General features: G+C 51.4%; 1 protein-coding gene across 2 annotated transcripts in view; it reads right to left on the bottom strand.

The window, feature by feature from the left end:
- The window catches only part of TMEM63C (transmembrane protein 63C), a 34,849-nt gene extending 16,218 nt beyond the window's left edge, over positions 1-18,631 (bottom strand). Inside the window, exon 1 of one of the 2 annotated variants that reach the window (XM_062636137.1) lies at positions 18,371-18,631. The gene's annotated coding sequence lies outside the window, so the exon portion shown is untranslated. Of the gene's footprint in view, positions 1-18,077; positions 18,173-18,370 lie in introns of those variants that run through there. The other variant, XM_062636139.1, reaches the window with a different exon arrangement.
- Positions 18,632-24,935: the final 6,304 nt, after the last annotated feature.

The raw sequence follows: 24,935 nt of genomic DNA, 5'->3' as shown, positions 1-24,935 counted from the left end.
CAGGGCAGTGAGCTTGCTGCACGCTCTTCTCACTGCCCTGAGGATCTCAAATTCGAGCATCTTATGATCACTGCACCCAAGGCTGCCCTGGAGCATCACATTTCCAACGAGCCCTTCCCTGTTGGTGAGCGCAAGGTCAAGCATGGCACCTCTCCTTGTCAGCTCCTCTATTACTTGTAGAAGGAAGCTGTCTTCACACAATTGAGGAACCTCCTGGATTGCTTGTGCCAGGCTGTACCATCGTTCCAACAGATGTCAGGGTGGTTGAAATCCCCCATGAAAACAAGGCCTGCAAGAGTGAGGCTGTTCCTATCTGTCTATAGAGTGCTTCATCCACAGATTCCTCTTGATCAGGCGGTCTGTAACAGATCCCCACAGTAATGTCTCCCATAGCTATATTCCCTTTAACCCTGACCCACAAACTCTCTGTGGACTCCTCACCTGTCCCCAGACAGAGTTCCATACTCTCCAGCCTATCCCTAACATAAAGGGCAACTCCCCCTCTCTGTCTGCCAACCCTGTCTTATCTAAAGAGCCTGTAACCTTCCATTCCAACACTCCAGTCATAGGAGCCATCCCACCATGTTTCTGTGATGCCTATTATATCATACCTCCATAGACGTGCACACATTTCTAATTCCTCTTGTCTGCTCCCCATGCCACGGGCGTTTGTATAGAGGCATCTGAGCCGAGCTCCAAATGAAGCCAGCTCACTGGTTGGAGCGGCTGGAATATCTCTGCATTGCTCTGAGCATTTATTACAGGTGCTTGCAACTGACTGGGTGTGTTGGGATGGAATGATGCCCCCCTTCCCCAACACATCTAGTTTAAAGCCTCCTTGACCAGTCTGGCAAGCCTCCTACCAAAACCACGACCAGCTGCACCAGCCCCCAGTAGACCTGGCCTCCTAAATTGTGTCCCACGTTCTAGATACCCAAACCCCTGACTATGGCACCACCCTTCTAACCATTTATTAACCTGGCCAATCTTCCTAACCTTTTTAAGGTCCTCCCCTTTATCCTGGAAAATTGATGAATAGACTGTCTGAGCTCCAGAGCCCCTAACCACCTCTCCCAGGGCTCTGTATCCTTCTTTATGTTCTCCGGGCTACTGCTATCTGTACCACTAGCACCCACATGGATCACTAGAAGTGGGGGTAATAGTCCATGGGACTTACTAGAGCAGTCAGCCTCTCTTCAACATCCCTGATCTGTGCCCCTGGTAGGCAATACACCTCCCTTGAGACTGGGTCAGGCCGACAGATGGGTGTCTCTGTTCCTTTCAAAGTAGATGTACCATATGTCTGGTACTTTTTAGGCAGGTAATTCTAGAGGGCTAAAAATCCTGCTTAGAGGAAGACAGAGGTTACTGGTGGGGGGTAGGAAGAGATAGACAAAGAAGCATTGTCTCGGGACAATGCTTTGAAGTTGGCCTGGTCCCAAACAAGGACATTTATCAGATGACCTCCAAGGGGGCCCTTCCAACTGCAGCTATTCTACATCCCTATTCCTGGGGACTTGTGCTCCTGACAAGAACATCTGGCCAGCCTAAAGTTTATAAGGAGTTACATGAGTGCCTTGTCCTGCAGACATGCTGAGCACAGTATATTGTTACCACTATATTGTGGTCATTGCAAAGGCCACATGAAACCTCAGCACGCATACTTATTAACACTCCTCTGAGCCTTGTACGCAAGCCACTGGGCATTATTTCCTCTCCCTCCTTTTTATCTATATTCCAGTCACAACAGGGACCATGCTGCAGCCCCTGCAGTCACCCAGCAACAGCTGATCCCTGCTGCAGGATGCTCTCAGCCCACACGAACAGGATGGAAGAACAGCAGGAGTCACAGTCCGATTAAGCAATGGAGAATGCAAAGACAGACAGCACCTCCAGGGACCTGGAGATGCAAAGTGTTTATGGTCGTTTTTCCTAGACAGGATCAACTCTTCTTAAACACCAAAGGAAACCTGACTGGGAGGTCGTTGGTGAGCACAGGGAGAGCACACACAAAATGCCTTGGCTTAGAAAGGGGATCTTTCTGAGCTCTACACAGATTTTCTTTTGTTGGGAAACATTTACTTCTGCTGTGTCAGTGTGACAGATGGGACACTACAGTAGCACGTGGTTTTATGTGTACTGCTGTAGCCTCAGCCGCTCTCTCTTAGACCATGCATGCAGCTTCTTGCTTAAAGAGATTAGTCCTGCCCTAAAGCTCTTCAGAAGCCCAGACATCTCCACCCCACAGCTGAGCAAAGCAGGTAGGACAGGGGTGCTGAGGGAGGAGCTGACACAGGTTACATGTCTGAGACTGACTCTCTTTGACCTCCTTATCCAGGGAAGGAATGACTGAGGAAGAGGGAGGTTTTCAAACACAGAGTTGACACAGGGGAAAAAAGGGCTCTGAAAACCTGACAAATGCAATCAGTGGGACACCAGGGATTCCCAAGGGATTCTCAAACCAGGCTCTGAAAACCTGACAAATGCAATCAGTGGGACACCAGGGATTCCCAAGGGATTCTCAAACCAGGCTCTGAAGAGGGTTGAAGAGCTTGAGAACTACTCTTGGTGCCTGCAGTTTTCAAATTAGACACAGAGAGATGGTGACTTCCTATTTTCTTCATTTCTGAAGCATAAATGCCAGTCCAAAGACAAATCTCCACTGAAAGAGTGGCTGGGGTGCTTGGATCAGGGCTATGAACCTAGCACAGACAGAGGCTCACCCTACTCAATGGTTAGGCTGGCATCCAGCTACCTGCACAGATGTTTTGAAGTGATGTCAGAAGCCGCTGAAGTGCAGGCATCAAGATGCCCAGGACATGCAGACTCACAGGAGTCCCTTTTACAGTGCATGTGGTGCGCTGTTACCTGGGGCATGAGCTTCAGCGTCTGCTACAGATCTGCCCATACTGCCTACAGCATCTTCAGCTCTCCTTAGAGGTCCCTAGCCATATAAGTATTGGTCTGTCCAGTCCATGGTGTATGGAGACAACATGGCCAAGCTGGGACAGCTGACCATTAGTGGGGCTACCAAAACAACTGAGGTAAGCTGCTACTGCTCCAAAGGGCACCCCAGCAGACTTGGGACTGAAGTGCCATTCCTGCAGTTAGGTGTGAAGTGAGGGTTGGGCTGGCAAAGCCTTCCTGTAGTGCCCTAGGTTGTGGCCTACCTCCCAGTCCAGTACTTTGAGGCCCAGCATGGCCCCATTAGGATAACAATCCCTGAAGGGGGAACCCCAGCAAGGGGAGATCTGTGGGAAATGAGCGGGCCACTCTGGCTAGTGGCAGCTGTTTGCCCTGGCTTGCCTGCCTCCTACTTGTCATCAGGCAGCTCCAAAAACACCTGGGCCACTGAGACCTCTGGCTGGGGTCAGCCTTTTTCTATGGAGATGCTCTCAATCTGTTCCCCCCACGTGCACATCTCCCTCCCCCTCCTCTTCCCGCAAGCAGCAGAGCCATTGCCATCTGGCATTTTCAGCTGCTAAATAATTAATGGCCTTTCTGTTAACACGGAGAGTGTGTCTCTGACCAAGGGAGCTGTTGGACCTTCAGCAAATAAATAAACACACTCTTAGCAACCTCCAAATCCCTTCTCTGCCATCACCACTCCAGTATCCAGCAGTAAGATCCTGCAGCTTCCTCCTAGACACCCCTGGCACATCCTGCCAGAGGATGGTGGGGGAAAGGGGACTTTCATAAGGATTTGTACAGGTTGCCTTTCCCTATCAAATCCTTGTCAATACTCCCTTCCCTCAGTAGCAGACATTTTGCTCCTGGTGGCCAAAAGCAATGGGTTCCTCCTGGATATGGTGCTAGTGTCTCTTGCTCCAAGCATTCCTGCACACAAGCCTTCACAGAGGCAGCCCAACCAGCTCCTGTTTTCCTACCCAGCACTGCTGTCTCAATGCCACAGTCTTACTGCACAGAGAAACTGCAGGAGAAGAAGACACCTGAAGCCACCAGTTCAGTTCTGTCCCCTCTCTCTTAGGCACCTCCAAGTCAGTTGCCCAAAGGAGCCACCATGTCATAGTGTAACGCAGTCCTTGCAGGATATCATAACTCCTCTGAAGCTGATTTCAAGCTCATTCTCTTGCCTTTTAGCTGTCCCTTCACGCCAAGATACTCATAGAAAGCCACCTCCAAATACTCAAATTGGTACTTTTCTAGGCTGTTGCAGCTGATCTCACCTTTTATGGTGCTGCTCTTAGAAAAGCTTATGCAAATTATATAGCTGCAGCATTACCATTAAAATAACCATTGGGAACAACCAGCTGAAAGTAAATCTTGTAAATATTCTAGGAACAGTACAAGCAGCGGAAACTGCAAACAGAGATTTCTGCTCGTACACTGGGAACAGCTTAAACTCAGACCTGTAGGACATATTTGACCTCCCTCCAACTGGAGGAGATTCCTTACTCAGTATAGAGTGAGAGACCACACAGACACTGCAGGTCAGACTTAGTCACTGTTGAAACACCTAAGCTAAACATTCACAACAGGTGTATTCCACATTTTGCCACTTTCCAGTGACAGCACTCTGCAATCGTATCTTAAAAGTCCAAACAAACCCCACAGCATCACCAGACCAGTTCCTGTTCCAAACTACACCATTGCCATTGTGCTTTCCTCAGTCTTTAAGGGCCAGAGAAGGAAATATTGTTGTGAGTAACAGAGCTGGTGGGTACCTTCATCTCCAGAAGGTGCTGGGAGAGCTTCCCATTAGCTGTGTATGAGGCAGTGCCTTTAGATGCCAACGACAGACAGGCATCCCTTGGAGGAGCCACTGTCCTGGAGAAGCAACGGCAGTAAGCAAGAAACACAGGAGTGGGCAGGATTGGGAAAATGAGGCAATAACATAGAGGCGGAAATCACAGTATATGTTCTACCTAATCTAGGTCTTACTTACAAGAAAGATGCTAAAACAGGGTCAGATAACATGCAGAGTATTAGAGAAAAGCAATCCTTCTTTCTCCTCTTTTTGACGGTTGCGAATGCACAGTGAACATGAAAGATTCACCATTGAAAGGGATTTGTTGTGTTATTTCTATGAAGCATTTCCAGTGTGTAAGGTTTGCCTTTAATATTCAGTGCCCTGTTTTGTTGATACACCAGCATATGCTTCTCCTCTCTGGTTGGGTGGGCACTAATCCAGAGAATCAGATTTCCAATTAAAAATCAGGCATGTCTTTAATACAAATGCAATTGCTCAAAATTTGTCTTTCCCGTGAAGCACCCTGCCAGCAAACTCATTTACTAGGGGATGCACGGACACCTGGAGTAGCAAAACACCAAAACAAAGTCTTGGGAGCTCTCAGATGACTAAGTCGGGCTTCTCAGCATGCTTGCGCTTACCCAGCCTTGGTGTTCTGCTCCAGCATTACTCATTTTGGCTGGTGGGTGGCAGCTGGGGCATGAGGCTGCTGATAGAGATGTCTGTGGCCGTGAAAAGCCAGCAGAAAAGCCAGGCTGAGGAGCCAAGCTGTGTCTTCTAGAAATTAAGTATCCCAGCTACCTGACTGCCTTTGCATCCTTCTTCCTTCACAAGGAGATGTGGGCAGACTGCAGGAGGGGAGAACAAGTACTGCCATAATGGGAAGATCAAGTTCGCACCCTGGTGTGCTCAGGACTGTGAAGGGAGGCAAACCTCGGGTGTTCCAGCTTGTGGGACTGCAGTGACTGACATTGCAGGGCTGCAATTACAGGGAGGCCAGGAAACCCAAGCCACTGCCACTGACTCAGCATGGCTAACAAATGACCTTGGGCTGGGAAAGGATCATCAACACCCTGCACCAAGCTCAGCACACACCCCAGAGGAAGCAGTTTGGGCACCAAAGGGCATGGTGACATCTCCATCCCTCTACCTCAGTGCATGGGAGAACAGGCATACCACAGACCATATCCATTGCCAAAGGGTATAAGCACAGAGGAGATGGGAGCACAGACACCCCTCCAAAATCCCTTCCCTCTCAAGATCATGGCCTCCGTGTCCAAAAAGCAAAGAGAAGGTGGGGATGGTTGTAGCCTGTGAGAGGAGCAGGTGTGGGTCAGCAGCATCCCTGGGCAAGGCTGTTTCACCACCTTCAGCATCTTCTGGGCAGCTGCCTGCACTGGAGAGTACCCCCACTGTGACAGTGCCTATGTCCCCAGGGCTGTGACCCACAGAGAGTGGAACCAGATCTCGCCAGGAAGCCAAGGTGCTGGATGCAGAGAGATTGGTAGCACAAACACTGATATGAATGCTGTGTTCACACTCTGCTAAGGCCACGGCACAGACAGCCAGCAGCAGAAGACCCTATCTCATCACTGGTAGGATGGCAGCTGCCTCATACAGAACATACACCAGTGAGTCCCATTAGCCTGCCAGAAACCAGACACATCTTCTAAACAAGGAGAACCACACCACAAGTGGCAACCAAGTTGGTGGGCTACAGAGGCTGAGGTCAGTCATTGTTATATAATGAAGATATGAATACCCAGATTGGTCAGGAGGACTCAACAGCCAGCATCCCTTGTCCCCACATTACCCACACGCACTGGGGTGCTCATGAGGATTGTGGGTATGAGTGCGGGAGTGAGTGGGATGAATGACAAACTGTGTGTGCACAACTGAGTAAAATAACCCTGCTTAAAGACCGTGTAAATAAACATCATCTTCCCCACCTGTAAGCTCTGGCACTGTTCTCCCACCAAGGGGCACACATGGCTTGTATTGGTTTAAGGTGAGTCCTTGGGATGCAAATCCTACAGTGAGCCCCTTCCCCTCAGTGGTGAGCCTGCTGCCCCTGTCCCCAGTGCTTCTCACAGAAAGGTACGATGCAGAGTCACGGGAACCCAATACACAGGCAGCAGGATGAGGCAAGAGGTATCTCTTCCTGGGACAAAAAAAGTGTGTGTCCTCCCCACTGTTCTCTCCTCACTCACCACCCCAAACCTGCCCCACCACCACCAGGAGCACAAGACTGTGACACCATTGGTGGAGTCAAGCAAGTTTTTCTGCTCACAGGACTGGCAGGTTGCAGCCACCTTTGGGAAAGCCTGTGCAGCATCATGCTGCCCCAAGGACTCACCTGAAGCCAACACAGCATTTGAGAGCAAAAACCTCCCCTGTCACAGCCCCCTGTGGTGGCTGCAACATTGCCCCCAGCTCCTTGCCCACCATCCCCCCCCCCCCCCCCAGCACCACTGTGCAGATGCAGGGTGGATGCATTTTAGCACTAGGACAGAGTAAGCTCCATGTAAGAGTTTTCTGAACAAGGTGTCCCAGCCCCTGGCCCCCAGTGGGGCTCTCCACAGGATGACATCTGTGGCCTTCCTCTGCAGTATAACAGCCACCTGCATAACCCTTCTCCAGGAGGGATGCTCTGGACTCAGGAAGGCAGCACTGATTCGCTGCAGCGCTCCTTGGTGCAAGAATAAAACCAAACCGCAGGCAACCAAGAGCAAACGGTGCTTACAGTGAAATCTACAGCCAGGAGGTTTGTCTCGGCCAGCACCTCCTCCAATGCCATGCACAGAGCAGCACTTCTCCAGCACTTCCTCCACACGTGTGAGCAGCAGCTGCTGGAGCCATGGGAACTGGGAAGGAAGAACCCAAGCAGAGCTTATTCCTCCCACCCCCAGCCCTTTTTGCCACATTTGACTAAGCCACCACTGCAGGCTGGCTCTAACCTGAGTTTGGTTTATATTTCAACACCCTGCTGTGCACACAGTGGGCTTAGCCCTTCACACTGTACTTTGTGTGTGCAAAACACCAAGCAAATAGGAGCTAACTGGGCTGCAAGCTGCCCAGGGCAGGGACTTACACTCATTCTGCATTGCGCACCCTTGTCCTCCGATAATGCTTAAACCAACAGTCTTCAGCGCAAAGCATGACCTGGGCCAGGTCCAGCCCAAGCGAAGGGCAGGGAGCCGCTCAGCTGCTGGTGGGTGATGTCTGTGCGAGCAGACAGCCAGGAAAGGGGGCTTATAATAAAGATATGGACAGATGTTTTGATAGCAACAGGACAAGAGCTGATGGTTTTAAACTAAAATAGGGTAGATTCAGACTAGATATAAGAAAGAAATGGTTTACCATAAGGGTGGTGAAATACTGGAACAAGTTGCCCAGATTGGTGGTAAATGCCCCATCCTTGGAAACATTAAAGGTCAGGTTGGGGAGGGCTCTTTGCAACCTGATTTAGTAGATAACCCTGGTCATTGCAGGGGGGTTAGAGTAGGTGACTTCTAAAAGTCCCTTCCAATCCAAACTTTTCTGTGATTCTGTGACTAAGCAGAAGCTGACTGCAGGGGATAAAGACCCAGGTTGTTCACAAGTGGGAAAGGGGCAGGGAGTCATCACAGGGCTCTCAGCATACACACATGCACACACATGTGGAGAACACTGTTTCAGGAAAACAGTAAAGAGCTCCCTGGTACCACTAGGTCCCTGTTCTGAACAGGGATGCTGAACGCTGTTTGCAGTCCCCAGAGCAACCCCTGCACTTACAATTAATTAACAATGATATGTACAGATGAGGACAGCTCCCAGCCCCTGATGCCTGTGAGGACCACCACAGCAGCTGGCCTTAGGGAAAGGCTTAAACTTCCCTGCAAAGGGTACCCTGAGTTGTTTATTGTTGTTATTAACACCAAGACCATGGCATGGTGCTCCCATGCACAGCCAGCACAGCAGCAGCAGTTCCCCTGGCACTCTCAGCAAGGCTGCAGAGGTGGTGGCATATGGGTCATGCCACCACTCAGTAACTGCTCAAACAGAGGAGGATTTTAAGACCTCTGTGAAGTAAAGTGCCACCTCCACTGGGAAAAACACTCCCTCGTGGAAACCAATATGGAACCCAGGAGCAGCTGTGACACTGTTAGGGGCCAGCCCAAAGCTGTCAGTGTGGGTCAGAGGCATCTTTCACAGTACCACAATGTGCCAGGAGCACTGTAGTGCCTGGAGATGCGGGGAAAAGCAGGATGGAGCTAAGGGAAAAGGCAGCTCTTTCCTCTCAGAGTCCCTTCCGCTTTTTGGGAAGCGGGGAGATGTGGGAGGTGGAGAGGAAAAGTGGGAGGTTTATCTGCTGCCTTTTATAAAGCCACCTGCTGCAGAGAGACTGCCAGCCATGGGAGCAAGCAGCACAGCTACAGCTCTCAACAGTGAGAGGGGAGAACCTTGACCTGGGGCAGAGGGAAGAAGAATGCCAAGAAGAGGACTTGGGCAGAGCATGAGAGGCACACAGAGTGGGAAGCCCAGTACTGCACTGCTTGGACCAGGCAACTCTGGTGGCTTTGTGCCATGGTGTCCTGCCTGGCTGGGATGACATTTCACTCCTGGGGATGGCAGGGAACCCCACCACTGAGCTGGTGGAGAAAGTGGGTGCATTTCAAGTCCCCTGCATGGTTGCTGCTGAGCTCCAGCCAGCCCTCCTCACTGCTGCTGCCCGCAAGCCTGCTGTGTGACAGGGGCCAAGCACGGGTGCATGGCAGATTAGCACAGGTCTGGCACCCATACTGCTGGGCCCGGCTCTGCTCCACCGCAGCCCACTGCTGCTGGATAAGGACCTGGGGGCAGCCTGACACTGAGCACCCTCATCCCACAGCCTCCCAGGGGCCAGTATAAGGTGGGCAGCATGACACTCTCCCTCCCAGGGGCCAGCCTCCCCACTTTCGCTCCTTCCCAGCTTCAAGCAACCACAATGTTCCCCACAACCGATTCTGCTGCAGGAGCAAAGAAATACTCCTGCCCTGCCCAGCTCCCCTCTCTGCAAGCACAAACACTTCTTCCTGAGAGCAGTGAGTTACAACACTATATATACATATATATATACACACACACACATCACATACGATTTTAGAGCATCTCTGGAGCTAGAACATTTCTGTTGCCTGTGCTCATTGCCAGGAGCAAAGCGAGGTTTGGGCTGCAGCAGGAAGGAGCCCACGAGCATACTGCTTGCCAACCCTGGCCCAGGCGAGGCTTTCCTCCCACCTCTGCCCAGCTTCTGAGCTGATCCAGGTAACACCAGACAACCTGGATGAATTACGCTGCCCTGGGAGTGTGGGAGCTGGCAGCTCAGCGAAGCCTCTGGCACCACAGGGCTGCACAAGCGAGGATGGCCCCGGCAGCTGCTGTGCTAGCTGCATCCAGCCACACCAGAGGGATTAGCTCTCAGCATACCTATTTGAGTCAATAGTGCATAAAAGGGAAGGGGAAGTCTTTGATGGTGAACACATGGGCCTGCAACAGGAGAGCAAGGAGAGAAGGTGCTCCCCAAGGCCTGGCTCAGCCACCTCCATCCCCTGAGGATGCATCCAAATGGGACCCACTACAGTGCAACCTCTCCCCCAGTGTGCAAGCAAATTTGGTCCTTGAAAAGGAGGAGGGAAGAGGCTGAACCCGTCTCATAGTCTCAGCACCAGATTGAGCTGACTTTGCCTGGGTCATGGGCCAGCCGCTTGCCCTCCCACCAAATCCTGCCTCTGTGGCGGGCCAGCCTGGCACTGCTTTTCACTGGGCAGTGGAGGGAGCATGCAGTCAGTGTCTCCTGGTTGCTGGGGCACACATCCATCCACCTCTGCAGCCCATGCAGCCTTCAGGGAAGATCAGATGAAAGCTGCTGCTGCTGCGGTGACCAGGAGGGGAGGCAGCTCTCTCAGGCACACGTGGAGCTGCAGACATGCTGCTCTGCAAAGCACCAACTGTTCCAGCCTCCTCCTAGCGCAATGGGTGCTCACACACACCAAGAAGACAGCTTGGCCCCATCATTCCCATCACCCCCTGGGGAATTCCCCTTGCCCAGGACACCAAAGCACAGCCTCATCCAGGTATGTGCTACAGGGCAGGGCAGAGCCAAGCAGGGTAGAGCAGACAGCCCTTCGCACCCACCAGCCTGCTCTAGTCTCCCCCATGAAGAGGACCTGGAGAGTCAAATGGCCCTGGAGCATCAGAGATAAGAGTGAAATCACTGGGCTATGGGGATGGGCACGTTGATGCATTCCAAACCAGTGGGAATGGGACAAGATGCATGGCAAGGAGTGGGGTTCAGGTTCCCCCTGACATGCACCTACCACAGGTGAATGGCCCAGTGTACAAAGGTAAGCAGGGCACAGTCAGCACACAGCCTCTGCTGTGCCAGTGCTGAGGCTGGCACTGCCTGCACGCACTGCCCTGTCTTCCTGCCCATCTCCAGCCATGCCTATTGGCAAAGGGCCTCCGGAGTGATGGATGTGATGGAGGATAACACAGGAAATGGCTTCTCTCCCTTCAGCAAGAGAAAGAAGTGTCACATCTGGACAAGTTCAGCAGCCAGGCTGGGAAAGGGACAAGGCATCAGCAGGAGAGGTGCTGTGGGCCACGAGGCACCAGAGGATGTGGTGAGACAGATGGCAGATTTGGTAGTGGTGTGGTCATGAAGGGACATGCAAGCTCTTCCCGCTGCAAGGGGAAGTGCACAACACTGCCCAGGCTGGCAGGTTTGGGGCAGCTCGCATCCTTTCAAATATGCCGCATCCAACAGCAGGCACCAGAGACGCTCCATAGGCAAGTCAGCCTTGGAAAAAAGCTATCTGGGATCAGGGAGAAACAGGAAAAAAAATCAGGGTGGCAAGTGTTAGGGAGGCAGAGAAATTGTCTCTGGTTTCTCTGCACAAGTTTGCCTTCCCTGCACACAGGGCCACGTAGCCAAGCTGGCACTTGGGGAAGGGCTGGCAATCCCTGAACTGCTCTGCTAGCCTGCCAGCACTGTGGGGTCCACATGCAGCCATCTCCTGCCCTCCACAGCATCATGGCTTGCATGCTCACAGGGAAGAGAAAAGGAAAGGAGATTAAACATGAGGCACTGTAGCAGATGGCTACAAAAGGAGCTTCCCCAAGCCTGACTGTCCTTGTCCTTCCAGAGTACTTTGGACACAGCAGTGCTGGCACCAGGAATACAGCTGGCCAAAGAGATCTGGGGCCAAAACAGGAAGCCATGTCCCAGCACGAGCCACTGCAAGCCTCTCCGCACCCCAGCAGCCACTGAAGCCCTGCCACAATTAGCAAGAATCAGACAGGCTCTGTGTCCATTTTGGGAGAGATGCTCAGGGATACAACATGGATACAGAGGGGTTTTCACAGTGGCTGGGTGTCCTGGCCCAGCCCCAGTCCAGAAGCCTGCTTTCCGCCTGGTTTTGTACAACCTGTTCTCCGTGCCTGCATCCCCACCCAGCACATCCCAAACATCCCCCCATGACCGTTGCTATGACTTGAACTAACCTGGAAGTCTTTAAAATGCGCTGTCTTCAGGAGGTGGCCCAGCCGCTGCGGCTGTTATTAACAGTACTCGCTTTGGGTTTTGTTTGTTTGTGTTTGCTTGTTTGTTTGTTTGCTTGCTTCTGAACAAGGAAGAATTTGATGAAATTTCATGGAAGAAAACACAAGAAATTAAAAACGTGGATGAAAGAAAAATGAAACTTGATGAAAATCTCCCAATAGCAAAACACAATGAAGCTGCCTGATGAGAAGATTAGCAGCAGTGTAATAGGAAAGGAAAGAGCAATAAAGAGGACTTGGAACCAGAACAAATGAAGGAGTGATGACTTCTGGAAACATTTACCTGACTTAAAAGTAATCAGATTTTGTGTGAACTGGAAACTTTTTAAATTAAAAGACAGCCAATTGGAACCCGGCAGTGGTAACAACTCCATGCTGAGACCTCAGGTCACTCTCGGCAGTCAAATATAAGTCAGTGGAAATTCATGCAGTGTCCCTGCCGCCAGGCCTGCTCAGCAGCTGAGCACCTGGAGCTCAAGCCTGATCAACTCCAAAAGTGGCTCTGACAGCAGCAACCCTTCTGAAAGCAGAAGGGTAAAAAGTTTCAATTAATTTAGTACTGATTAGTTTAGTTAAAATTCAGAAAATTACTGCGGTTAATGCAGGACAGCCTGGTTCCCTTCCCAAGCCTGATGAAGATGAAATGAGAGAGGATAATCTCTACTAGTTCTGAATCCTTGAAAGCCAGAAATAGTCAGGTTATATCACTGGCTATATTTTATACCTCCTATAATAAAGTTCTGTTCCTATAATATAGTACTGTAGTAATGAAACACAGTATGTTACTACAGTATCATTAAATTCATTACATATACAAATAATGCTTTCATAAACTTATTCTTTTGCTTTTGTGGACCCACACATTTTAAGCTGGTTTATTTAACCAACTAGAAACCATTTTGTAAATGCTTGCTTTCTGCATTTTGAATTGGATTTTATTTTCCACTGAAATATAGCTGGACCAAATTTATAATAAATAAAGAAGGAATATCTAAGAAAGAAACGTGTCGTTCACCGTTTTCTAATGCAAGAAATGTAGACATTAAGAACCTAAATAACCATATGTTACACTGAAAACCCACTCACTTAAGCATGGTGAAGCCTCCTGCTCAGCCCTAAGTACCACAACATACATACTTATCACTGAGAAGCAACTTGTCCTTAGGAAAAGAGTAGAAGTATACAAATACAGCAAGATTAAAACTAGGCACCTAAGTCATTGCTTTCTGATCATTAATTTAAATCCTGACTCTAATCCATCCTCCTACTCAGATGCAGGTCAGGAGCCAAACAAGGCACAGATCAAACTTACACTAAAGTCTATGAAATTTGGTTTGGTTTTGTGCCATTTCTGCCATTATACTTTCCTCCTGCAGAGTCCTGCCATCTGTGACCTCTCCCTGACAAAAGCAGCTCAGAAACAGAAGGAATGGTTCAAGTCCCCAGCCTGGAGCCTGCAAGCCCTGGGAGTCTCTTACCCATGTATAGACCTCCAGACCCCTGCTTGCAGGTACAGAGGAGTTTGGCAAGCCTCTGAATTTCTGGTCATTTCTCTAATGCTGCCTTGGGGGTTACCCCATGGTGACTTCAAGATGGGACAAATAATCACAGAATCATCGAGGCTGAAGGGAGACAGGCTAGTCCAGCCTTCCTTCTCAAAGCAATGTCAGCTACAGGGGATTGCTCAGGGTCATGTCCAGGCAGGTTTTGATTATCTTCAAAATGAAGATTCTGCTCCAAGCCAGAGCCACGCCAAGAAGACTGTTTCAACCTGCTGATGCAACCAGGTCCTCCAGCCAGATAGGTCCCAAGCCCCAGGCTACTGGAGGCTGTCCCAGTGACACCTGTGCCCTATGGCCCATGGTCAGCCGCTTCCAAGCCTTGCAAGTCACCCATCAGCTTGCCAGCCCTCATGTAACACCTCAGCACTCAACCTGTGCCACTTCTCTGGCATGTCATCTTAGTGTGTGTCACCTGCTGGGTGAGTAGCACAGCAAGGGGACTCCTCTGGTAGGGTCACCTTGGCTTGGCCAACGCAGTGTCCCCAGGTCTTGTCTCAGGGTACGAAGAGCTCACTGGCCTACAGCTGGGAGCTGCTCCTTACCTATCCTTCCAAACCTGGGTTTTGCCCTAACTCCCCACCTCTACCTTATCTGAATTTCAGTCTCCCATACACTCTCCAACACAGCACATTAAGGAGCTCCTTGTGTCAATCTCTGCCATCATCTTCCAGCTAACAATAAGTACTCCCAGTGAACCAGGGCCAGAGCCCGTTCCTCTCCCTATTAGGAGGAACTCTAAATTACATAATGACATGTTTTCCCACTTCTCACAACCTGCCTTTTAGCACTTGCGGGTGCAGTGAAGTTTAGCTCATTCAGACCCTGCCTTCCTCTCAGCTCACCCACAATCTGCACATGACAAGACACAAAATGCTGGTGCTGGGGGTAGGATAATCGGGTCACCCAAAGCTTTCACATGCTCCCACTGAACAGGAGCACTGAGCCTATCCCTTCTCCTCTGTTTAGAACTCCATTTTAGACATATCTTTATTTGAGATCAAACTACAACAGCATAGAAGCCCCTCCTTGGTCAAAATGAATGCCACAGCTTCTCATGGGTACTCTGCTGGGAACTGCACAACTGATCCTGGCGTAGAAACACTTCCATACAGTGGTGTTTATGCTCCCCAGAGGCTGGGCAGCATTACAGTAATTTCAATTAGGAAGGCAATTCCTCAGCCAAAGAGGTTTTCTCTGCAGCCCTTAGCACGGCTGCAGCTCTTATGCCAACACAACCATGCACTAAGAGAGGGCTGTACCAGGACAGGCAAAGCAGGACAGCACTGGGGCTTTGGGAACCACGAAGATGAGTCATAAAAAGCAAACCTGGTGAGGAAGTGTGAGATCGAGTGAGAGCGGAACCACCACAGAGGTGAGGGTAATGCAGGGACCAGGTCAGCGGGCTGAGAGAGGGGAGCCCATGCCCCCTGCCAAACTGCTCCACCCCACTTCCCTCTGCCTCTGCAGAGAGGCCCTGGGGACATGCCATGCCCAGTCTCACCCATTAACCAGCAGTAATAGTGGCCTGGGTGGTGGGAAGGGCTGTGCACCATTAACTGGCACAGTCTGGCCCATTGTTGTTGTAATAGTGTAAGCAACCTGCTGCCATTGTCCCCACCTAATAACAAGGTGTGATTACAGACTAATTATCAGTCCCAACTACATTTGAAGCAATAACTTCAAGCCAGCTTCAAAAAGATGTTTAGGCATCTTAAAGTCCGGGTAGATGCCAAGTGAGATCCTCAAAAGCTCTAAGATCTCTTGATGTTGAGGGATCTGATAGCTGGTTAGGGACTGAACATAATCAAGCCATAGCTGAAGGAAACTGGGAGTGGAGACTCTTGTCCTGAAACAACCCCGAAGCAAACCTGCTTTTGCTCTGAGCACAGTGCGTCAGCAATGCAGCTTTTCCTTCAAATTTAGGGCTAAGTATATCAAACGTGTTTACAGCAATTAAAGTATGTAAGAAGAGCTGTTTCACCAAACGCAGAGTGACAACAGTATAAGGCTTTGGTGTCTATAGGAGTCATGAGGTGTCAGCATTTGCACAGCACACTGATGCTTGCCTAAGAGTTTAGGTGACTGATTAGTTTAATATCAACTGAAATCACCTGTAGGTGTTAGAAGCATTTCTCCCTCTCCTTGCTGCCTTGGGGAAGCTTTCGCAGCCTGTTAGGATGGGAGTATTTCCTGTGAGGAATATTTTAAAGCAGGGACACTCCTCCTTTTACAACTCTGCAGATGTCAGCTCTGAAGCTGCCTTACTTTCCCTTGGGCCTCTGCATGGAAGGACAGTATTTATCTGTGAGGGCCTACACACACCCCTGATCAGCGTCCCCAGCAAGCACTGCTATTTCTGTCCCCATCTGCAGGACCACCCTGTGTTTGCCATTGTCAGCAGCCACCAATCCAGGGATGAACTAGTTAACCTCAGGGAAAGCTTTTCAGGGAAGAGCAGCCACAGATCCCAGTTTTATCACAGAGAAAAATAAAAAAGCTGAAAGGCATTCAGATGGAGCTGCAGGAGCCAAGATGCTGTCATGGGAAGAAGGCAGAGGTTTAAACTTACAGGGAAGCCAGGAGAGCCCATACGTCCTATGGAGTCAGAGGCTGCAGGGGTGCGGCAGCCTCCCTGCTTTTATTTATTACTTATTTGTTTGCCAGTGGCTGTTTGCCAGGCTACTTAAGAAAATCCTTCCTGAAAGAGCTGTTTCTGCTTCCCTCTCCATCTGCTGCCCAGCCCTGACTACCACTTTGCAGGGTAGCAGGGAAGGCAGCAAGGCCAAGGTTCAGGTCTGGTCTCAGGAGCAGTCTTTCTGCCTTCTGTTTTTTTCCACACTTTCTCCACTCTGAACAAATATCTCAGTCCACTTCAATAGCACCTGTTATCCCAAATGGCACATTCTGCCCTCACTCCACTGCTCAGACAAGCAGCCTGACCTGTCACACAGCATTGTAAAACCCCAACATGGGGCAAAGTGCTTTCTCATACCTTGTTAGGCCCATACAGCTTTCCCCTCACCTCCTGTTCCCCCTTCGAACTTTCTAGAAGGGAAGAGGGCAGCTATGTACATCAATCCTGGAGATGGTGGTTAAACAGTTAAAAGGAAAAAGATGTTCATGCAGAAATAACATCTGCCAGCCAGACAAAGGTCTCTCTTTCTTCTGCATAACACTCATTCTGTTCATGAGGTTTCTGAATTGCAAACACAGTGTGCAGCACCACTGCTCCTAGAAAGGATGGGGAAGCAAACTAGAGAGAACACAAGGACCTTGATCCATGGACAAAACTGCATGAAGTCATAAACTGCAGGAGAGATGCTCAGCCAGAGCATTAGCTCATCCTGACCTGACAGCCCTTTCAGAGGCATCAGCCTCTCAAAGCTGGAGAGAGAAACAGGGAGATGTCCCCCTCATCTACCCTGCTATCATGAAGCATTTCTGACACTGTCAGGTATGGCTCTCAGAAGGAGGATTCTGTGGCCAGGATAACGTGGGAACCAAACACAAGCCATGACACAGCGGTGGGATGACACTATTATCTCGTATCAGAGGACAGCGGTGCAGGCCAGTGCGTGTGCCCTGGGAAAGGACACTGAGGGCTTGGGACTCATTCCCTGCTGTTGCTACTGACTTACTCCAGGAGCACAGGGGAGCCCCTGCACCTCACAGGGCCTCAGCCGCCCATCAGGCTGGCGGAGACAAACATTTGTTAAAACCACTTCGTGTGTGGTCCACTATGAGGGCAAGAAAATAGCGTCTAAACAGAGCCAAATGCCTAGAAATCTCCCACAGCAACAAATCAAACCCGCCCCTGCACCCCGGACCCGCAGGTCGTCCTCCCGAGCTGCACCCGGGTGCTGCCCAAGGCGGTGCTGGCACACCCGCCCAGGGAGTCGAGCAAGTTGCCGTGAGCATCCCGCAGCGCAGTGCCAAAGCCAGGCCCACCCAGGGAGGCGCAGCTAAGCAGGGAGGCGCAGCTAAGCGCGGCGGGGCCAGGACTAGCCCCACGCAGGGAGCGTCTTCCCAACCCCCTTCCCCAGCCTCCCCACCGGCAGGACCCCCCGACCCATCCTGCACCCCACGAGCCCCATGGGCCACCACTCGCTGGAGCCCCGCTGCCCGCAAGGCCCCCGCCTGCTGCCGCGGCAGGCGCCGGCTGAGCTCCGCAACTCGGACCGCGGCTCCCGTCCCGCAGCCGCCGCCTCCCGTCCCGGACTGACCTGCTGGGGGGTCCCGGCCCCGCTTCGCTCCGGGCTCTGTGCCCGCCGCCGCCCCCCCGCACAGCCCGGCCGCTGGCTGCTCGGCCCGGCACCGGCTGGGGAAGGGGCCGGGGCCGCCGCCGCTCCGCCTCTCCGCCCGCCCCGCTGCGGCGGAGAGGCCGCGGTCCCCAGGCTGCTCCCCCCGCCTCACAGGTGCTCGGGCGCCGGGGCCTGCGCTGCCGGCCGCCAGGCTGAAACACGGCCGGAGCTGCGGGCCCGAAATGGGGTCGGGCAGCCCCCGCCGCACTGCCTACCATGCGCCCGCGGCATCCCTGCGGGGAGGAGAGGTCCCGGCGGCCCCTGCTCTCTGTACCGGGAGGCGGCGCGGAGCTGCCGGCGGAGAGGCTGGGTGCGGGTCTGCGCGCCTCAGGCTATTTCTGGGTCTGGGGCTGTGCCCGCTGCATCAGCCCCTCCTCGGGGTGGCTGCCGGGAGTGTGCCACCGCGGGGAGCGGAACGGGCCTCGGGGCAGCCAGCCACCGCCGAGGGGCACACGGGGCAGCCCTCACACACAGCGGCAGGGGGATGGATGGGTGGGTGTGTTTGAGACCTCAACAGCCTGTGCAAAGCCTCTGTCGTTGCTGCGGCATCGCTCAGTTGCGTGGCAGGGGTGGTAGCTAAGAGGCTTCCTAGGGGTCTTATTTCCGCAGAGCGGCCATGCCTTTCTGCCATCGGGAGTGACCGGCAGGTGGGACCAGGGAGCTGAGCCAGCAAGGTGCAAAGGGGCTTTGAGAGCCTGATTTTGCTTAAGAATTCCACCTTGCTCGTCATCTCTCCAGTCCGTGAGGATGCAGGCAGCGTACCCTATGCTGGAGGAGCGGCTGGCAGCACACCCAGGGGTGCGATACTGGGTGTCTCGCCTGGACACCGCTGTTCACAACCAGTGATCAGGTACACACCCGGAACTTGGCTACCACGTAACGGCCACTTCAACAGCACCTTTTATCCCAAATGGCACAAAATGTAACCGCAGGGAAGTCCCAGGTGCTTCACTGCTGCCGCCTTACATAGGGAGCCTGGGAACCCACATCTGTGGCTTCTCCAGATGCTGAGTAAACAGTGTTGCTCTGCAGCATCCACTGAAGGCTCCTTTGGGCTCATTTAATCTCTTTCAGGATGAAGAAGTACAAGCCCCTGCCATTTAAAGGACCTTCCAGTCTGACAAGCACAGCTATAAATGCCACCAGGAGAAGCATCAGGGAACAAAACTGTAATGAACTGTCAGCTAAGAACCTTCCTTCATACTACAGATGGAAGCAGGCTGGCACAGCTCACAGACATGAGGAACCAGGGGGTGAAAACCAGGTGTCTCCCTTAGTGTCTCTCTTTTTTTCAGGCTCCCCAAGCCTGAGGTGGGACTCAGATGATTTATGCTCTGCTGGAGCATGGTGCAGAGCACAGGTGGGCTACAACACGGTGCATTTAGATAAAACTTTACTATAAATGAGACCTTTTCCTTGACTGGTGACTTCTAGAAGCTACTATAGTGCAAACAATAGAAGCCTAAAACTTTAGGGAACAGCTGAACAAAAAAAAAAGATTTCCAAATCTCTTTCATTGTCATCTCCTTCAGCCCCAGCAATACGTGTGATGTGGAGAAGTCACACAGCTTGCCCCCTTAATCCAGACAAGCCAGCACCAGTCCTACAGCATCACTGAGGCTTGGCTGCTGCCTGGCAGCAGGTGACACTGTCTGCCTCAGGAAAAGCAGAGAGGACTGTGCTGGTTTAGTACAATATGTGCTGTGCAAATGCTGAGAGGCAGAGGCTTGTGGGAGAAACAGATCTGTAGGTTTTCCTAAAATTACTTGTGATTGTGATTTGCCATTGAGTTCCCAATATCCAATATACTACTTCTCAGCAAGTGCAGACTGTGTTTTGCACAAGCCATGGCTTCTCTGACATACTGAATTATAAAATGGTTAGGATTGGAAAGGACCTTAAGATTGTCTAGTTCCAACCCCTCTGCTATGGGCAGGAATGCCTTGCATTAGACCATGTCACCCAAGGCTCTGTCCAACCCGGCCTTGAACACTGCCAGAGGTGGGGCATTCACAACTTCCCTGCGCAACCCATTCCAGTGCCTCAACACCCCCACAATAAAGAATTTCTTCCTTATATCTGACCCGAACTTCCCCTGTTAAAGTGTAAACCCATTACGCCTTGTCCTATTGCTACAGTCCCCGATGAAGAGTCCCTCCACAGAATCCTTATAGGCCCCCTTCAGATACTGGAAGGCTGCTATGAGGTCTCCACACAGGCTTCTCTTCTCCAGGCTGAACAGCCCCAACTTTCTCAGCCTATCTTCATACGGGAGGTGCCCCAGTCCCCTGATCAACCTTGTAGCCCTCCTCTGGACTTGTTTCAACAGTTCCATGTCCTTTTTATGTCGAGGACACCAGAACTGTACCCAGTACTCCAAGTGAGGTCTCATGAGAGCAGAATAGAGGGGCAGGATCACCTCCTTTGACCTGCTGGTCACTCTGCTTTTGAACTTCCTTCATAATGGAAACCAATACGCTCCATCAGTTAAAGTGGCAAATGCTGCTGGGAAATCTTGACTTCTGAGCAGAGCTGGCAACCTTGCTGCTGGTGAGCTAGCCCAGTCCCAAAGGACTGACCACCCACTCCCCCTCCCTTGGTCTGCCAAAACATCAGGATCACACTAAGCTGAGAAAACCTACCCTGTGCCTATGCCATTCCTTGGAGATACTTGTTTCTTCCTAACTCTGGCCCAGATTGTGCCTAGAATAGAGCAGAATAGAGAAAACAGAACAGAACTGAACTGCATGGAACTGAACAGAATAGACCAAGAGGTAAACCCAGAGAAATCCAAGCAAGGAGAAAAAATCCTTCATTTTCCAATATGTGTTGGGCCTCTGTGACTGTGACTTCATTCCAAGAAGATACTTACAGGTTCTTCTTATGGATTTACAAGGGCTTAGGCATTGCAAGGTTTTAAGTCCCTCCACACACCTGGGAAGCACAAGCAGCGTGTGGCTCAGCCTCCAGCTCTGTGTGCAGAGCAGCCCTTTACCTCCTTCCTGCACTGCTTAAACCCTGCAGCAGTGCAGGAGAGATGTGGAGCCGCAGCCGGAGGCAGCACGAAGATGCAGCACAGGGAGCTGCTTCATAGTCGGAGCTGTAGCACTGCATCCTGCTGTCTGTGTGATGGTCCCAATTGCAATTCCCCTTTTCCATTTCTTACGGCTTTTACTATGTAAGCTGTAAAGCCCAGGCAGGCTCAGGGACTCAGGCTGAGTTTGTCTAGACACTTTTCAGGCAAGATGGTGACTACTTGAGAACAATGACTGGAGAAAAAGACTGCTTTGCTCATCTGAAAAGAAAAAGGCTTGTAGTTTCTTCTTGGGCAGCTCCTGTGTCGCCCAGCGTCAGAGCCAAGTGCTGGCAAAGGTGTGGCATTTAGCCAGGGATGTGCCTTTGAATATCCCTGTGGAGCTGGTGTATGTCCCTGGAAAACTGCAGCTTGTGCAGGCCAGGGGCAGACTTGGGGTGGGTGTGAGTATGAAAACATCCTTTAGCTGCTGTTTCCTGCTCCTGGAGCCAACACGACTGTGTCTGTGTGCCCAAGCAGGCCAGCCTAGCATGGCACAGCAATCCCAGGATGTCCCCATGCTGGCTGATTCCCACCAGGATGGGCGGGCCAGCTGGGGTGTGGCGAGCACAACTCACAAGCCCTCGTCCAGGGTTTGCCTGTAGGCAACCATGGAAGAGAGCCCTCACCTCCCTTGCATACGTAAGGGAGCCAGTGGGGCTTCATGGGGCTCTGCAGTGTGGACAGGTCTGAACATGGCACTGGGAAACAGGGCTGGGAATAGCTGGTAGTGGCATAAGCTGGATGTTGCCTCAGACCTTCTCACCTGCAGACTGCTTCCAGGACAGAATTACTTGTTTCCTTGGAGGATTTTTTTCTTATCATTACATTATGCTCATGCTTCAAAAGGAGGAATGAATTTCTTTTCATCCCTAGAACAAGGGGGAGATTATCCCCTGGGTATTGATGGAAGCTCACACCTGAGGAGGTTAAAGTGCACTTGCCCAGCGATGTTGTTGGCACAGCACAGGGCACAGACCTTATGTGCTGATTTCAGCCTGGCCGTGGGCGCTTGGCATTCCTTCCAGCTGGATTCAGGTCTCCGAGCAAGCACCTGGAAAATGGAATCTGGGCAGTTTAGTCCTGGTGCAAAGGAAGGGTGAGTGAGCCTCAGGAGGGAGGCTGCTCCCCGCACCTGCCTGCCTCCTTCCTGAAATACCTCCTGCCTCCCATAGCTAAGGAAACAGAGCTCCAGCAGGCAGCAGCTTCTCCCAGTGCACCCCTGCTGGATCCCTGAGCATGGGAGGATGTGAGTGAGCACTGTCTGGGCAGGCAGCATCAGCCATGCACAGCCTGGCCAGGGCCTGAATGCAGGGCAGCACTTCCCACCTACCCCCCAAGATCTGTGTCAGAGCCGGCTTCGACAGACCCACATCCCCCTGCACAGGGCCGGGCTCTGCTCCTTTCCCCGGGGTCTGCCTGCAGGGGATCTCTGGTCCCGAGCAAGATGCTTCTCCTTTCCCACAGGAGAACACAGGGCTTGTGCTTTGCAAAAGGAGAGGCTGGAAGAGCTGCAGCAGAGGCTGAGCCACCATCACAGCAGCCACCCCAATTCTGTTAATTAAAGGAAGTTAATTTCTTAATTTTCAAGTGCTCACCCTGGACCTTTGCAGTGCTCTCTGAAGGCAGCTTGCCATTGGGAATAGAAGAGAAACTGAGTTCGCAGCTGCTAATCCAAGAAATTGCCTCTCCCCTATGCCAGCTCCCTAGTGGTCTGGTGCCTGCATGCTTGTAATTTCAAATCCACTTCGAGCATCACCAACCACCCAGGCAGCGTGACCAGGCACTAATCCGTTACATTAAAATATGCTAATTGGCTCTTCCCAATTGCTAGTCAGGCAGGACAGTGCTCAGCACTTGCAAGCGTGGGAGCACTCCATGGCTTCTGGTCCCGGTTTTTTGGCTGCCCTCGGGAAGCAAGGTCTGCCCACAGTGCTGCCCAGCCACTGCCAGCCTTGCTCCAAAAGGCACCGTGGTTGGGCCATCAGCACAGGGAGCTCAAGTTGCCCAAGCCACCAGTGCAGCTGAAACCCAGCTACTTATCTCAAAGAATACCACCCCATCCCTCCCAGAGATCAGCCACTGCTGCCTCCAGCAGGGCCCTGAGGCTTCTCCCACCTGCTCCTGTATCACTGCAAGCATCTGGTGCAGCTTCCTGCTCAGGGTTTTCCTCTATTCATCCCAGCATCCTGCCACTAGCCAAATGTTCCTCCACTCTTCCCACCCCAGCATCCTGCCTTTTGCAGCATTTAGCACTTTGCTCACCCCCTTGAAGAAGGACCCGTTGAATTTCTTCTTCTATACCTGCAGGCTTGCACTTGGTAACACCAAGCCAGCTTTTGTACATCAAACATCCTTTCATTACTCTGGAGGCAGCTAGTCTGTACTTCCCCAGAGGTCAGGCCCACTGCCCACCTACCCTCTCAACAACAGACACACTGACCTGTCCTCATGTCTCCTCTGAAAGCCCAGGGCATGCTGTGTTGCTTGCTTGTGGTCTGGACATGCATGCAGATATGAATGCAGGTTAATTCCCTCTGTGGAAAACACATCCCCCTCTGTGATGCACATGTGTGTAAGAAAGAAACAAAATAAATATGTGGTTTATGGAGCCTAAAGTGGAGGTCATGGATCAGAGTCGAATCTTTCCTGCAAGTCTCAGGGAAATGACCCCTCCATGTCACGAGGTGCAACTGCCAGTTCCTGACAGAGGAGAAGATCCAGGCTGAGCACCTGACCTTCAGGAAATGGCATTTGCTGTGATGATTCGAGCAATGAAAGATTGATTGCAGAGATGCCAGGGAAAAGTGATGGTGTTTTTAATGAGAATGTCAGTGGATTATGGGGGAAGGATGTAAGCTGACAGGCTGAGCCTAGAGACGCAGCGAGGAAGATGCCCATCATGTAATGAACCATATTAATGTTCCGGCCAAAAGCAGGGCTCTGTGTGCAGGCTGTCCCTGCCCACATTCCCAGCCTTCCTGGGAGCAAACACTCAATGCACTGATGTTCTCCCCAGCTAAAATAGTTGCCAGCAGCGCAGCTAGCAAATGCATGGTGGCCTGGCCCTTTATGAAAATCATTAACTCTAAATAGGCTGTATCATATACAAAATGCACAACAAAACCTAGCTCGTCATCCTTTCCTCCATGTACAGAATAGCAACATAATCAGAAAAAAAACCCACCAGAAAGAAATAAAAGATATTTCTGTGGACTAGCATTCTGCTTCTAGAAGCAGCTGGTAGCAAACACCTCTAGAAGAACGTAAGAACAGAGCACTGTCCTCTCCCACTCACCAGCACAAGGCATCCTGTACCTGCAAATTGTTCTTGTAGGAGATTTGGGTGCCATATACAATGTGGTCATCCAGAACACCTTGCAGCAAAGGGCTGCATGGGTAAGCCACATGTTGTGTGAAGAGCACAACTCCTCTTTACTCTTCTGACACACTCATGAGCTGTTTTCACCCACTTCTTAGCCTGGAACATGCAGTCAATTTTTGAGCCTAGTCATCAACAAGTAATTATTTAGTAATTTCCCTGATCATGGTGTTGGCTTTACTTACAGTTTATCATCTTCAACTTGCTTCATCGTGATCTTTGCACTTCCTTTCTCCCTCCTCTCCTTTCCACATGCGCTAAAATGAAGCCACCACTCAAGTAGAGGTAATATAGGGTTGAACAGGCTGGAGTTACAAGAAGGAGG

Source organism: Pezoporus occidentalis, unplaced genomic scaffold, assembly GCF_034315485.1.
Source record: "Pezoporus occidentalis ecotype Australia unplaced genomic scaffold, CSIRO_AGI_Poc_V1 ctg47, whole genome shotgun sequence".
Classification (NCBI taxonomy): Eukaryota; Metazoa; Chordata; class Aves; order Psittaciformes; family Psittacidae; genus Pezoporus; species Pezoporus occidentalis.
This window is presented reverse-complemented; position numbering and strand designations above follow the sequence as displayed.